The following is a 15,204-nucleotide window of genomic DNA, read 5'->3' on the forward strand; positions in this document are numbered from 1 at the left end:
AAAATACTGTACGTTTCTTTGTGAAATTGAAATATAACACTATAATAATATACTAATGTAGCACTTGTAAATTATTGCTCTTTTGTTGGTTTTGATTGCTTCTATTGTCCTCATTTGTAAGTCACTTTGGATAAAAGCATCTGCTAAATTACAAAATTTAAATATAATGTAAATGTAAATAACAAAACTAAATTGAAATTTTAAAACAAGCCCCAAATCAAATAAATAAGTAACACAAATAAAATAAATCTCTTCATATAAACAAACTAAGGCTTTGTCTGTGCTCTTTCCATGTAAAATTAGAGGCAACCACTGCATTTTAATCATGATCCAAACAAAGATGCTGCATACATGCAACATGAGCAGTTTTTAATTTAAATTAGATTGTATAATTTCGAAATTTGAAGCAAAAACAGAATGGTTTAACAGTTTTGTGAAACTATGCATAAAAAATATCTGCATGAAACAAACAGCGGACAAACTGAATGAGACGCAGATTCACTCTCTGCCAGCAGGTGGCGCTGAAAGCGTTTCCTTGGTTTCCACTGTAAACAAAGCAGCGCTGCACTTATGAACTTTAATATGCATTATACAGAGGCAAGATGAAAAGAAAAAAAACCATCTAAACTTTTCTAAAGACAGTAAGTTCCCCTCTGACATGCATTCATATAAACTCCCACCCCTAACTGAATCGCGATTTGTTTAGCATCTCAACCGATTTGAATCGTCACGTATTTGAATCGGTTTTCAACCGGCTTGCGGTTAATCGTTACATCCCTACTTACAAGTTGGGCCAGTAGTTTAGATTTTTACTTGTCTGCCAACATTTTCACTAGTCCCACCACCAAAGAATGATACATTTTTATTTTTAGTAATATTTATTTATTTATTTATTTCATTTTTTGCAACAAGCTGCAAACGATACACCTATAAATTAGCCACATTAATAAAACACACTATTGCTGGGAAACTTATTGGTATGTAGTTTTTAACACATTCTTACTAATGCTTTCATTTATGCTTCAGAAGGGAGCAGTGTGGTTGGAGTGGAGGAGCTAAAAAGTAAGATGGATTGATGATGTCAGATGACAAGGAAAATCGCTTCAGACTAGAGGTCTACACGGAGGACCCGAGACCCGAGGACCCGGGACCCGAGCCGGGATCCGTACGGGTTCGGGGCTATATTTTAAATGGTCAGCCGGGTCCGGGTCGGGTCCCAATCTATTACTTCGGGTCCCGGGTCTGTTTAACATTGTGTGTAATACCCGAGTAGATTGGACTCGGAGAACACCCGGCCGTTATCAGAGTCAGTCAGTGCTGTGCGTGTGTTGTTTTGTAACTTTCAACTTGTAAAATTAGGATGAGAAAAGTGTGAGTCGATAATTTGAAATAAGGTGGAAAAAAAACAAAAACACGAGTGACGTCATCAGAAGCAGGGTGGGCGGAGTTAATGCACAGTTATTTGGAACGAATAATGCAGAAATAATAAACTGTGAATTTTGATTTTGTAAGGCCAAGAGTAAGGTAAACTTTAGGGCTTTTTTGTCTTGAACTTTCATTTGCATACCAAGTTTGCTTACTACTTATAGTTGCCAAAATTAAGAGCTCCTCTAAATTTAGCTGTATCGTTCCCACCACGGCTAGTCAGCTATGTCTCCCCAGTGATGCCCCGTGCTATAATAAACACCAGGCATGTCGCGGCTGTTTACAGGGCTATGGTCTCACCCCATGTCTTGAATGGCAACTGGAGCTTTTAGGGCACTATGGGAATGCATTAGCCCCACCCACTTTATAGCCTTTCAACACCTACTTTGAGATCTGTTCTCAAACTGCAGTGCACTTGATGTCGTGGTTGACAGATGATCTAAATGAAACAAACATGAGTCAGTCAATCAGTGATTCAGTGGATGATTCAAATGATCAGTTGTTTATCTGTTGCTCTTTTTTTGTCTTGCAGTTATCGATGCTGCGTTTGTGTTGGTGTTCATTTGACAGGTTACAAAAGTTCCTCATCGACAACAATGGGAGGGTGACGCAAAAAATTACAAAAATATGCTCAACATGGAAAACAATGAATATTAAAATGTAATTTACGGGTCTCTTCGGGTTCGGGTACGAATTTTTGGATCTGTGTAGACCTCTACTTCAGACCAACTTTATTGTTATTGTTATTTGGAACGAATAATGCAGAAATAATAAACTGTGAATTTTGATTTTGTAAGGCCAAGAGTAAGGTAAACTTTAGGGCTTTTTTGTCTTGAACTTTCATTTCATTGCATTCATTTGCGTGGTTGACAGACGATCTAAATGAAACAAACATGAGTCAGTCAATCAGTGATTCAGTGGATGATTCAAATGATCAGTTGTTTATCTGTTGCTCTTTTTTTGTCTTGCAGTTATCGATGCTGCGTTTGTGTTGGTGTTCATTTGACAGGTTACAAAAGTTCCTCATCGACAACAATGGGAGGGTGACGCAAAAAATTACAAAAATATGCTCAACATGGAAAACAATGAATATTAAAATGTACTCCATCAGTAGTTCATTATAAGGAGATCATAGCGGACATTGGAAGCATTCAGTTTAGATTGAGGAGGGCATTGTGCAGCCGAGTGGAAATAGAATATGTATATACTGCAAGCTGTTCTGTTTGTACCCTACACATGAGCTAATAATATCTCACTGGTCTCATTTTACTATCGCCTATTATTGCGTTTTAGTATAGGATAGTCCTATTATGGTGCTCAGGGATATTTCTGGACGCAAGATATTGTAGACAGCAGTATGTATAAATTTGGTGAGTGGTGAGGCCTCTTTACAGCAAGTCTGTTCTTTATATCATTGTTGGTAGGGTGTTTAGGATAGGGCATTTCTAGGTGGTTTCTGGGTGATTCCTTATGGCCTACAGTAATACAACAGTCCCACATCTTATCAGGCAAATTCTCCAAATTCCCTCAGTGTCCAATACTCCTCAACAAACTTCTTCATTTTAGGTGTCATCAGTTCAGAGGCAGAGAACACATTGGACGAGAATGAAAGTCAACAACAGATGAAATTTAAAATCTTCAATAAAGATACATTACTGCTGTGCAAACTGAAAAAATAGAAAGTACAATGTTTATTATTCATTTTCTTTTTATGTGGCATAGGCTTTAATTAAGTTGTCAAACAACATTTTTTTTGAAGATTTTCTTTGCATTTAATGGAAAATTATGTAAGTGGCATTAAAGAATTGTGTGTAGCCTCTAAAATTCTACCTGAGTGCCATCGATGAGCACTCAATAATGGCAGCGATGTGCATGCATTCATAAAAAAAAAACAATGGTTTTGAATTTTTGGCTGCTGTATGTTGTCGGCTTGCCACATCCAGTATTTCTGTAGTGGATCTGATGTGTAGATTCTTAGTTTTCAGTCATTTGTACTGTAAGATTTAGCAGGAAAGTATTATTTAACCTGTCTGTGCATTTCATCTTTGTCGCATGCCAGGGCTCTGGTGACACGTGCCGCCAACTTTTTTATTTGATATTCTGCTAGTGAAGGATGACTTTCCACTTCTTCGTTTACCTCCTCATCTTCATTTCCCTTCTCGTCTTAATAAGTGATAGTATGGTTCAGAATGTAAGATGCAGACTATTTTGTTGTTCTTGCCTCTTGCCAAATGACCCATGCCTTTAAATTCCTGATATCTTTTAATATCCTTTTCTGGAAATAGTGTAATAAGAAAAGGAATAACCTTTCTGCGACACATGCCAAGAATTGAATGTGCTGCAGTTCATTCCAGAGAAGTCATTGAAACTGAAAAATTTGGTGGTATTTTGTCAGGAATGGTCATTTTTGTGGGCCACCTGTTTCTTTGCTGTTGAGACTTAATATTAATAATGTTAATAATCTGGAGGAGTTTTTCCCATCCCACCCCAAAATGCTTTCAAAATAGTATTGGTGCAGTGAAGGTACTGCAACCATTATTTGAAAATGAATAAGTTCTAACATTTCACCACCATATATATATATATATATAATTTCACGTCTTTTTTGAATAAAAACCCCTCTTTTTCTGCTGGAATACACCCTGCAACCCCCTCTTTGCTTCTTTCTAAAAAGTGGTGTGAAATGAATTCCGCACCACACATTGAAGTTTACCCAGAAAACAACATTCCTCTCATGCAAGTGTTTGACGTCAATGCTGGTGCATTTATAGAACCTGTAAACAGTGGCCGGCACTCAGCCTGCTACTTAGCGATGACATTTCATCGTCTGAATGTTTATGCTTTGCATGCGGCTTCTTCTTCTTCTCTGCTTTTTTTTCCTGCTCATGAAAGGTTGTCCCATTTGAACTAGAGCCCTAAGGAATGGCGGTTGGGCATACGCAGCTCACGGTATGATTGGTAGAGGTTTCGCTGTTGAATGGGACACTGTTTTTGGGGCTGATGGTGAAGGAGGGGGGTGATGGGAAATTGAGTTGGTGGACCAAGTGAAGGGTTGCACCAATTTTTAAAACCATATCAATTTTGAAGAATATAAAAAAGCCTTTATTCAGTCATGGCTTAGTCATTTAAAAGCAAGTAACAAGTGAACACACACCATTGCGGCTAATGAGACTTGCACCAATTTGTTGACTAGTTCTGCCAATACCATTAAGTAGGTAAATGGCAGTAGTTTAGAGATTTGCTAAAAATTCCATTAACAGTGTTGTTAAAATATTAGTCTTTTTAAATACTTTAAAAACTTTTATTAAATAATATATGAGGTGAGCATTAGATGGCAAAGGTAACTTGAATGTAAAATTTGAGAGAATTTAACATGCACAATTACATTTTCAATATTGACTTATCCATAGCCAGCATATTTATGAATATTTAATAGTGTATGCTCATTTCTGCCTATTTTAACACTTAGTTTTAACTTATTTTATTTTATTATTATTTTAAAGACATTAATACTTTTATTTAGCAAGAATGCATTAAAATGATCAAAAGTGACTGTAAATAAATTTAGTTATAAAACATTTTTATTTCAAACAAATGTTGTTCATCAACATATCCTGGAAAAAAAAAAAAATTCCACAATTATTTTCTTTACATTAAGATTTTCTTTGTCATGATTTAAAATTCATCTAAGGTAAATTTTTATAACAATATTAATTTAATAACACTGTTAAAGGTCATCTTTAGAAGATCCTTTTTCATGATGTGCATTATAATGTTGTGAATCTTAAATTCTTGCTTAGCATTTAAAATGATTGATTTTATTTTTATTTTTTTATGTTTTTATGTTTGTTTTTGCTTTTTTATTAATGACATTTTCTAGTTTTTAATAGTAGTAATAATAATAATAATAATATATAAATCAATTACTTAATGGTAATTGATTTCTTTTTCTCAATTGCCAGTTGTTTATTGGTAATCGGCCATAGCAGCCTTAACTAGTCTACTAATAAAACTAGTCATCATGCAAGTAGTATAAGTAGGAATAAAAATTTAGTCTAGCAATTAGTACATGTGCTAGAACTGGCGTCATATCCCAATACCATTAGCCCTTCTATTCCCATCATTTCTTGTCTTCTCTCAACTGTCCTGTAAATAATTAAAAGGCCAACAATAAAAATAAAATCTCTGTTCTCTCACTAAAATCGAAAATAGCACCATTCGGCATGCATGACGTGAACGAATCGACATGCATTAGCCGATAAACATTGTTGACTTCCAGCAGTGTCATTATCCACTTTAATTGACGTCAACGTCCGCATGTCTTATGGATCAAGAGTCGTTATGAACTAACATCATGCGGTGCACAAGCCCTCTCTTTCCATTTTTACAGCTGTCTTTTTTTGGGCTTCCACCAAAGAACTGCTGGTTTCTTGTTTTCCCAGAGCGAGGGGATCTACCCCTCCTTTAGGCCTGCCAATGCATCGGAGGTTCCTGGGGCCCATAAATCACACTGGCTATTTGTAACTCTCCCTTACCAGCTTGAAACCCCAAGTTTAAGCTGCCAAGAAGCTCTTCCAATGGATGTAAATGTAGCACCCAACTTTCCTGCACCTCTTTTTTTTTTTCTTCTTCTTCTTCCCCACAGTTTCGGTGGCAATGTCACCAAACCATTGGCTGGATCTGACGGACTCCTTTCGATTCTCTCTCTCTCCTAGTTCCCTCGCTCTCGTTCATCTGTGTGCCGTTAACAAGGAGAGGATGCAGAACAGATTTGACAGGGCAGCCTACCTCACGTCGCTATGTGCTATTTCTGGAAAGTAATATTCATGCTTTTTTCTCTCTCTCTGCCTTTCCATCTCTCCCGCTCGTTTCTCTGAAGCGCGTAGCTGTTGTACCGTTGCTAAAGAAAATAACCATGACGTAAGCCGGGCTCTCTGCAAAATAGACTTTAAAACAGGGGGATGGTAGAAAGCGCCTGTAGAGCTCAAATAAAAAACGGTTCCTCCAGGGAGGCTGCGGATGCAGGAGCCCGTTTCAGTCAAAAAGCAGTCAAATCAATATGAAACTGCAAACTATTTATAAAAATGAAGTACATTTAAGGGAAAAGTAATCAGTCCTGTCATTTCTGAAAACGTCACCCTTGCACTAAAGTCTTAATTGATTGATTGCAACTTTTTCTTACAGCGATTAATTGCTCATTGCCGTGTGGTTTCCACTGACAGCTTTTATTTGAAGGCAAACCACCATGGACTCCTAATACATTTAGCTTTTTTTCCATTCTGTCCTGAAGATTGTTGGTTTATAGTACAAATTTATCTCGCTCTTGCTGCGAGTGGGTGTGTGTGTGTGTGTGTACGGTCTCGGTTTTAATATATCACAGGTCTGCACCTTCTCAGCCTCTAGTTTATTTCTGTGCTGGGGAAACACTTCCCATGATTCACTGCTGTGTCCCAAAGCTTACCAACAGAGATGCTTCTGCAGAACAGAGGGAAGTGCAGGCACATTTATTAATGACTGTCCTTGAGGTCCTTCCTCAGTGTCCTTAGCTTTTCTTGCTCACTTTGTCTTCTTTCTCTGTCTTATAAGGATGTGATATATACGTATATAAATAACAACCAGTTTGGGTTGTTATTAACCCAAGGGCTGGGTAAATATAGTACAGAACCCATCTTGGGTTAAATTTACACAGCAAATTGGGTTGTTTATTTAACCCAGCTAATGGGTTTATTCATTTTTACTATATTACTAGCTTATTTTTTACTTTATACATTAAATATTGTTTACAGATTAACTTAAATCCTCTAAACTTTTCTAAAATACTCCACAGAACCACTGGTTTGCATGATAACTTCCTTTATTTATCATTTATTTTATGCAAAGCATCAGGCTTTTCCATCACGTTAAAGGGGTCATATGATGTTGCTAAAAAGAACATTATTTGGTGTAATGAAATGTGTTTATGCGGTTTAAGGTTCAAAAATTTCTGAAATGCGTCGATTTTTACAAAGCTCATCAGTCTGAAAAGCGAGGTGTGCTGTGATTGGCCAGCTATCCAGTGCGTTGTGATTAATTATAATTTCATAATATATTAGAATATTAAAAATATTGCATTTAAATGTTCAATTATATATTAAATATAAATTTTTTAGCCTTCTCTAACAATATTAATATATACTTCTCTTGCTCACTTTTTCTCCTTATATGTACAGTGATATAGAATTATTATTAGAATAAATACAGAGAATTTCAAAATTGGAAAAACTTTTCCATACTTAAAAAAAAAAAGTTCATATAATTCAATAAATTGATTCTTGCAGACTGTGACAGACAAATAAGTTTGTAATGTTACAAAAAAATTCTAGTTATTTTTCTACCTATTCCTCTTTGTCATCATCTCTCTTTGTCTCTGCACAACAGGGCTTTAGACTGACTGCTAAAATAAAGCTCTCCTGGCTGGAATGAAAGCAGGAAATTGTGTCAGCAAATCGTGTCAGCTGTAAGTTTCTCTTTCAACTGAGCTCTGAAAACAAAAGGACCGCCCTTCGGGAGAGAGGAGAGGAGACCGTTAGGTTGTTGCTGCCATGAGGGACGACGTCCCTGAGGATATGGCGGTTAGATGTCAACTTAAGCACTGTTTTTCACTGGAAAGTTATCCTTAAAAATGTTTTAGTGCTTCGACTAGATTCTGTAACTCATTGACAGATTATTATCTGGTTAGATGCGACTTTAGATCATAGCACATCGGTTCACATCTATGGATAGTCTTTAATCACATTATTGACAGGCCATCGGCATGCTTTTCATGAGGGTCCTCAGGTCAAAGGCCATCGCTGCAAAGAAACTGCACACCGTGTTCATCACCGACGTCTATAGCAAGATGGAAGAGAGCGAACAGTGCGAGAGAGAGATGCACAGAGAGCCGCCTGGAAATGTAGCGTCCTAAAATAGATTTGCGCACTTTTAAAAGCGCAGCGTGCCCCCCATCCCCCACCTCCCCCCTCTGCTCCCCCCAGAGCATTATTAATCCAGGGCTATTTATAGCTGCGCTTTTCACAGGCAGACTGTGTTCTGTCGCTGCTTGTGTTTAATCTCTTCTGGGAGGGGAGGATGAGGAGGAGGCGAAGGTGTAGAGGAAAGCGAGTAAGATGGGGGGAAGGAGTTTGAAGCCAGGAAAGACCCCCTGCTACGGTGGAAATGTAGCAGCTATTTCAATACATAGCTTGAAAAAGGCAGTATGGTTTCTTCTTTGGATTTCATTATTTTGACCAAAATGTGAAAAAGAATTCGTTAGTGTGATAAATGTCATCCATGGGCCGACTTTTGCACGGGTGGGTCTCTCCAGATGATTATCTGCTGTGGTTGTAGAAGTAGGTTCTGGAAAGTGCTCAGACATTTATTTATTTATTGTGTCTGGAAGAGGGCCAGGGTCATTCCAGCATAATTAATTAATTAATTAATACCGAAAAAGAAAGAAAGCAAGAAAGACCATCTAAATGACATATGCGGCTGACAAATGTGACCTACGGATGACGCATCCTCCGAAAGAAGATGCTAGTACATTTGTTTTAAATTTGTAAGTACTTTCTGTTTCGATGCACAGCACCAGCCACTTCTCAGATTCATTGATTATAATGGAAGCGATTTACATTTTACACATTATTCTGTTCACTGTTGTTCTAGTCACGGTTTTACAATTCTAAACAATACCGTGTGCTCTAGTCTTATTGTCAAATTCAAACACGACTGAGCTGGGAATTGTGATTAACAATTGCCTGTCTGCTTATAAACAAACTTAAGCTAACTGCTGTATAAAGAGATCAAGTGTAGATAAACACACACATATACACACATACACACACTGGCACCTTGCTCTTAACGCCGGTGACATGGAGTGAGGGGAAGCTATTTCTAGTTCTTCCAGCAGGCGATTAGCGTAATCCATGGAGTACGATATAATCTGATGAAAGGTAAATATGGCTACTCAAGCATTCTCTGGCCCACTTCCAGACACTTCATTGATTAGTCCTGCTTTGCTTTTTATCCAAATAACATCAGCCAGTTTTACTCTGTCTGTCATCTCTCGTTCCTGTCCGCTTCTCTCTCGCTCACCCAACCTCACCCATTCCTTATGCAACGCCTTCTTTTATTTTTAATGAGGAGGTACCTCTCTCTCTCTGTCTCTCTCTCTCTCTCGCTCCTATTTTTATCCTGTCAGGTTACAATGCCTTTACCTCGTTTTTAATGCATGGTAAGTGCCTCTGCGGAAATGTTTTTTGCTTTTTTATACCTTTCCCTTGGGATGAGATCACCATTGTCCTCATTTATACATCACCTGGAAAAACACCAGAGAAACTGTAATACAACATGGAACGTTGTGTATATGTATGTGTGCACAAATCATTTTAAAAATGTTATCAGCCGAACTATTTATTTATTGGATATTTGTGCATGCTCATTTTACATTTAGATGACATTTTCTGTCATCTAACACTCAAATGTAATCTATAAAAGCACTAATCATTTAATTAAAATGTAATATTTATTAAATCTCAAGATGAATATCCATTTTTCATACTGTGTATTATTATATTGTGATGCCTAAGTTTGCTCGTAGCCTTAAAAGAACTGATTTAGTATTTAGCGTTTTATTTTTCATTTATTTAAGCAAAATAGTATAGAATTTTAATGTCAGTCATTAAATGTTGTCTTTATCAGTTAAAAATAATTCTTGACTTATTGGTATTATCCAGAACTTTAATATCGTGCATCCCTAGTATTTTTGTGAGATTTTAGATTAAAAATACCTAAACATCCTTATGCTACTTGAGAAGCAAAGTTTCATATTTCCAGAGTTGTTCTCAGGAATAATGTTTTTTTTTTACATTTCTCATTTCCCATTTTATTTTTATTTTTTTTAAACAAGTAACAACAACTTGCATAGTTTTGCATCTTAAGTAACTTATCTTATTTTAAGGATGTTTACCAATTTTGACCAGAAAACAAGACAGAAATACTGATTATATTCTCTTTTACAATACACATCATGAAAGCTTGATTCTGTTTATGTAAGTCTGCAAGTTTGTGTATGTGTTCTACGTGTGGGCGATACCGTAATCAGTCGAGTCTCCACTTTGGTAAGGACTCTCCGAGGGAAATTGCCTGGAAACCCCCTCATTCTGCCCAACCTCCACACTGAGGACTTCCTCGAAAACTCCAGTCTCGGAGTACCTCCCCTTTTTCTTTTTTTGTCCTTCATGCGTTTTTCATCTCCTCCTTTCAACTTAAAAACAGGTCCTTGATGAGTAACTACCAATTTGGAGGCGGGTGATATTTAGAATGAACGAGAAGTTTGAAAAAGGATAGACATTAGCTGTGACGGAATTGCCGTTCTCTTTTGTTGGACAGGAAGGAGTTGATAGAAAGGTTGTCTTTAATAGTCCTTATGCTTGCTAATTATCACCTCAAAGGAGTTTTCCGTAGGGATGTGGGAGTCTGTCACATAGATGTTGTGTTTGGACTGATTACTGATCTGAGGTGCTGCTGCTACATACACGCTAGACTGTGAACAAAGATGTTAACAAAACATTTAATGGCTGTAACCAAGTTTCAATATTAATAGAGCTCATAAATAGGTATGTGCTCCATAAATAATTTCATTAATGTTCAAGTGGAAATTTTGTAACCGACTAGTCTAACAAACCCCTCGAAAGAAAGTCAAGAAATGTACTGCTTAATCTATGATTCAAACAATCGAATCCCATTCTGAATGCAAACGCAATTACAAACTCAGTAGCTTATTATAAACAAATTCCTCAATTAAACTTTAGCTAACCCAAGTCAGCACGTCAAGGTATTGTTGTTGCGCGTCCGGGTTTGAACTCGATTCTCGTGTATGAAAATTACCTGTATTACATGGCAGGTGGTAAAATCGCAAGAAAAACTTGACAGCAGCTATATGTTATTTTAGGGTATTCATCAAGATGTTGATATATAAGATCTGTTGTTGCTGAGTAAGTTTCATTCATGATGTTTCCCTTTTAAGCCGGTATTAATTTTGACTGGTTTTACTATAACAAGCCTATAAACAAGCTTAATTATTATGTTAGTTTTTTGTCAACTAGCAGTAAAAGTATTGTTTAGTCATCTAGTCTCGCATTTCCTTAGTTATAAGAGTCATTCAATTGTGAATCAGACTACGGTGTTCACGCAGTCTGTTTGTTTTTGCATGTAGCCCCTGAAGCCTGTACTGCCTATCTTGTATATTCTGCATTTTTTACTGAGTGCTTCATTAGCTAATGTTTTGAGCCGTTTGTTGCGGACACCGTTGAACTTCATACATGGGAAGCGCCCTGTTCTTCTCCTGGAAGACTACTATGTGTCTAGGGAAGTCTAAGCTAAGCTCATCTGGTCAGTAACAGGAGCGGTAGCCCTGGCGACCTCGGCTGGCCAAGCTCTGACGTCAAAGGCTTGACACAGTCAATTGGCCCGAGGGCGCGTGGAAGGCTATTTTTAGCCCCTGACTGATAAAGGGGGAGTAATCTGATTTTCATGTAAGCCGAACGCTTCCGCCAGGCATCTAGCAAAGAAACCGGATCATTAGCATGTTGGTAAACTTTAGTCGATGCTGGGAGGGCGAGCCGGGTGACGGTAGAGGCTGAGTGACTTGTGGGTTAATGTGTTCTCAGCAGTGAGGGGCCCCCACATAGTGCTATCCTACCTCACCCTTGAGACCCCTGCAGACTCAAGGACACCATGATGACTCTTTGGCGTTTGAAGAGACGAAGTATAGCTTCATACGTTATATGCCAATTTCTAGTGTGAAATACTCATGCTTTTTGTGCCAGTATTACCCCCAATTTTTTTCCCAGTTATTTGCAAAAATTGTAAGAAATGTGATGACCGTGATGAAGGTAATGAACTATGCTAGATGCTAACTAGGGCTGTCACAATACGTTTATGCATTTGGCAGACACTTTTATCCAAAATGACTTTGCGTTGCATTGAAGGTATACATTTTTCAAACCCATGACTTTGGAGTTGCTAGTGCCATGTTCTGCTGTTTAAGCTACAGGAATGCAATACCAAAATTATTATTATTATTATTATTTTAGTGTTGATTTGGTAACAACTGGTACTTTTGACCTGTATTGCTGTATGGATTTGAGATTATTTGTTTTTGATATTGGATCAGTACCACTACTACCACACTACTGTTAGTTAATTTTTTTTTTATTAACACTTTTATTCAGCAAGGGTGCATTAAGTTAATCAAATGTGACAGTAAGTGACAGAGACAAAAAAAGGGACATTAAAAGTATCAATAAAGATTTCTATTTGAAAGAAATTCTGTTTTTTTTTTTAATCTTTCTGGGGAAAAAAATGTATTACTTAGTATTTGAAACAAGAAAAAACAAGGATCCACACACAAAAACATAGGCAAACGCTCATGTCGATTTATTCCATGGAGGCCACAAAAAAGTGCAAAAGTGTAAAACGTTTTGGTTTCAACCCTTCATCAGTGCTTTCATTTACTGATGATTTACGGACATTACTGTAATCCTACTTATATAAGAATACAAATATACAACAATACTATATTAATACAAAGGTATAGTATATGTTTATGTTTAAGTTATATGTTATATGTTCAAGTGCATATTTACAATCTGCTACCCTACATACTTATCATAAAACAATCCTATATAACCTTTTAAAGTAATTAAAAAAAATGTTAGCAATATAATTATTGTTTGTAATTTTCGGTCTAAAACATAGCATGCAAGTTAATTTATATATCCGTCCACAAAATTACTTCACAGAAAGCAATTCATAGAGAATTCCTTATTTTATTCCTTATAATTCCTTATATTATATTACAGTTCTATACTCATAATGCAAACCCATAAAATGCCAAGCAAATCCTTAAACCCGTTCTTGAAGTAAGAGTCAAGTTCAAACCCTTTTTGTTCCCCAACACCATTGAGATTCACTACTTTGATTCGCACTAAGTTTCGGAAGCATCTATGACCCGCTCACCTTTACTGGGAGCGCTCTGTTTCCCTGACTGAATTCCTTTGGAGAGAGCTTAAACTAACTTGCGCAAGAGGCAGAAAACACAACGCTATTCCCATGGCAACTCATTAATGCCACCTTATTGCAGTGAAACTAAAAAGACTATTTAAAGAGGAAAAAACAAGTACAACAACAAAAGTAATACCAACAAAAGCAGGAATGATGGGTTTGTGGGGCCTTTTTAGTACATCACTTGTGCCAAAAACTTTTGCTGAGAAGCTTTGGGAAGCTCAGTTTTATGGCTAGTGGTGCTATTGGAAATATCAGAGATGGAGAAAAAGTGATTGGTTGAACTGCTTTTTAGAACGAGTATCAGGACATCCCCTTGGTTTCCCCACTAGGTAATATAACAGCATGCCCTCTTCACCGGTACAGTGCCCTACCATAAGGCAGGCTTTGGCCGTTTCTTTTTCCTTGTGACCTATAACAAAACTGTTGCCCTTTTACACTGATTTTACACCAACTTTGGTATTTTTCTATGCTGCGCTTCCTGGATAAAGCTGGTTTGGCTCAGTTGGATGAATTCTCAACTGGCTTGTGATGCAAAAGACGGCAGCATCCACTAGCCCGTCTACATTTGAGCCCAACACTTGGTTACGGTAACATGGGCAGACACAGACAAATGTCAGCCCAACATTTACAGATGCATCATCATGCATGAACTATATAGTACCGTCTCAATTGCAAATGCACCCATGGCCTTTGCTTATGTAACGGTGTGCTCTAAACAGATTGTACGTTTGTGTGTCAGACTATTTTGAGCAGTACTAGCAGTTAAGGGAACATGTTTGAACCCATGCAGAGGTGACCCATTACAAAATAAAAACGCAACAAGTCTGTGTATACAGTACATACACACAGATTAGCAAAATTTTGGGGTTGGTAAGATCTTTTAAAACGTTTTTAAGAAAGAAATATCTTATTCTCACCAAGGCTGCATTTATTTAATTAAAAATACAGTAAAAACAGTAACATTTTGGAATAATATTACAGTTTAAAATTAAACAGTTTTCTATTTTAATATATTTAAAAATATAATTTATTATTATTATTAATTTATTATCATTTTATATTTCTGTCACTGCAAAGCTGAATTTTCAGCATCATTACTCCAGTCTTCAGTGTCACATGATCCTTCAGAAATCATTCAGATATGCTGATTTGCTGCTCAAGAAACATTTCTTATTACAGTATTATCAATGTTAAAAACAGTTATGCTGCTTAATATTTTTGTGGAAGCCGTGATACATTTATTTCAGGATCCTTGTCTGATAACTTAAAGGGGTCATATGATGCGATTTCAATTTTTCCTTTCTCTTTGGAGTGTTACAAAAAGAACAAAATTTATTTGAAATAGTAAAGGCATTTACAATGTTACAAAAGATTTCTGTCACTTTTGATTAATAAAAAGTATTAATAAAAGTCTTCATTTCTTTCAAAAAATATTTTTCACCCGAAAGTATTGAATGTTGAATTTTAAAGAAATTGTTTCATTTTGGTACTAAATTAGGTCCTGAAGCAAATGCAGTTTGTCCTTCTAAATTATTATGATATATGTCATTTTCAACTCTGGCTTTTTTTTAATTTTTATTGTATCACATATATATATGTATACAGAAAGAAGATATTCATTGTTAAATTAAATTAAACATTTTTTTTTCCACTTGCAAGGTAGCCGTTTTGCCTAACAGCTTGTTCACTGTTCAC

General features: G+C 36.6%; 1 protein-coding gene across 3 annotated transcripts in view; it reads left to right on the top strand.

The window, feature by feature from the left end:
* The window catches only part of LOC107711286 (histone deacetylase 5-like), an 80,408-nt gene that overhangs the window by 39,922 nt on the left and 25,282 nt on the right, over positions 1-15,204 (top strand). The gene's annotated exons all lie outside the window — the stretch shown is intronic.

This window comes from Sinocyclocheilus rhinocerous, unplaced genomic scaffold (genome assembly GCF_001515625.1).
Source record: "Sinocyclocheilus rhinocerous isolate Xijiao unplaced genomic scaffold, SAMN03320098_v1.1 scaffold268, whole genome shotgun sequence".
NCBI classification, from domain to species: domain Eukaryota; kingdom Metazoa; phylum Chordata; class Actinopteri; order Cypriniformes; family Cyprinidae; genus Sinocyclocheilus; species Sinocyclocheilus rhinocerous.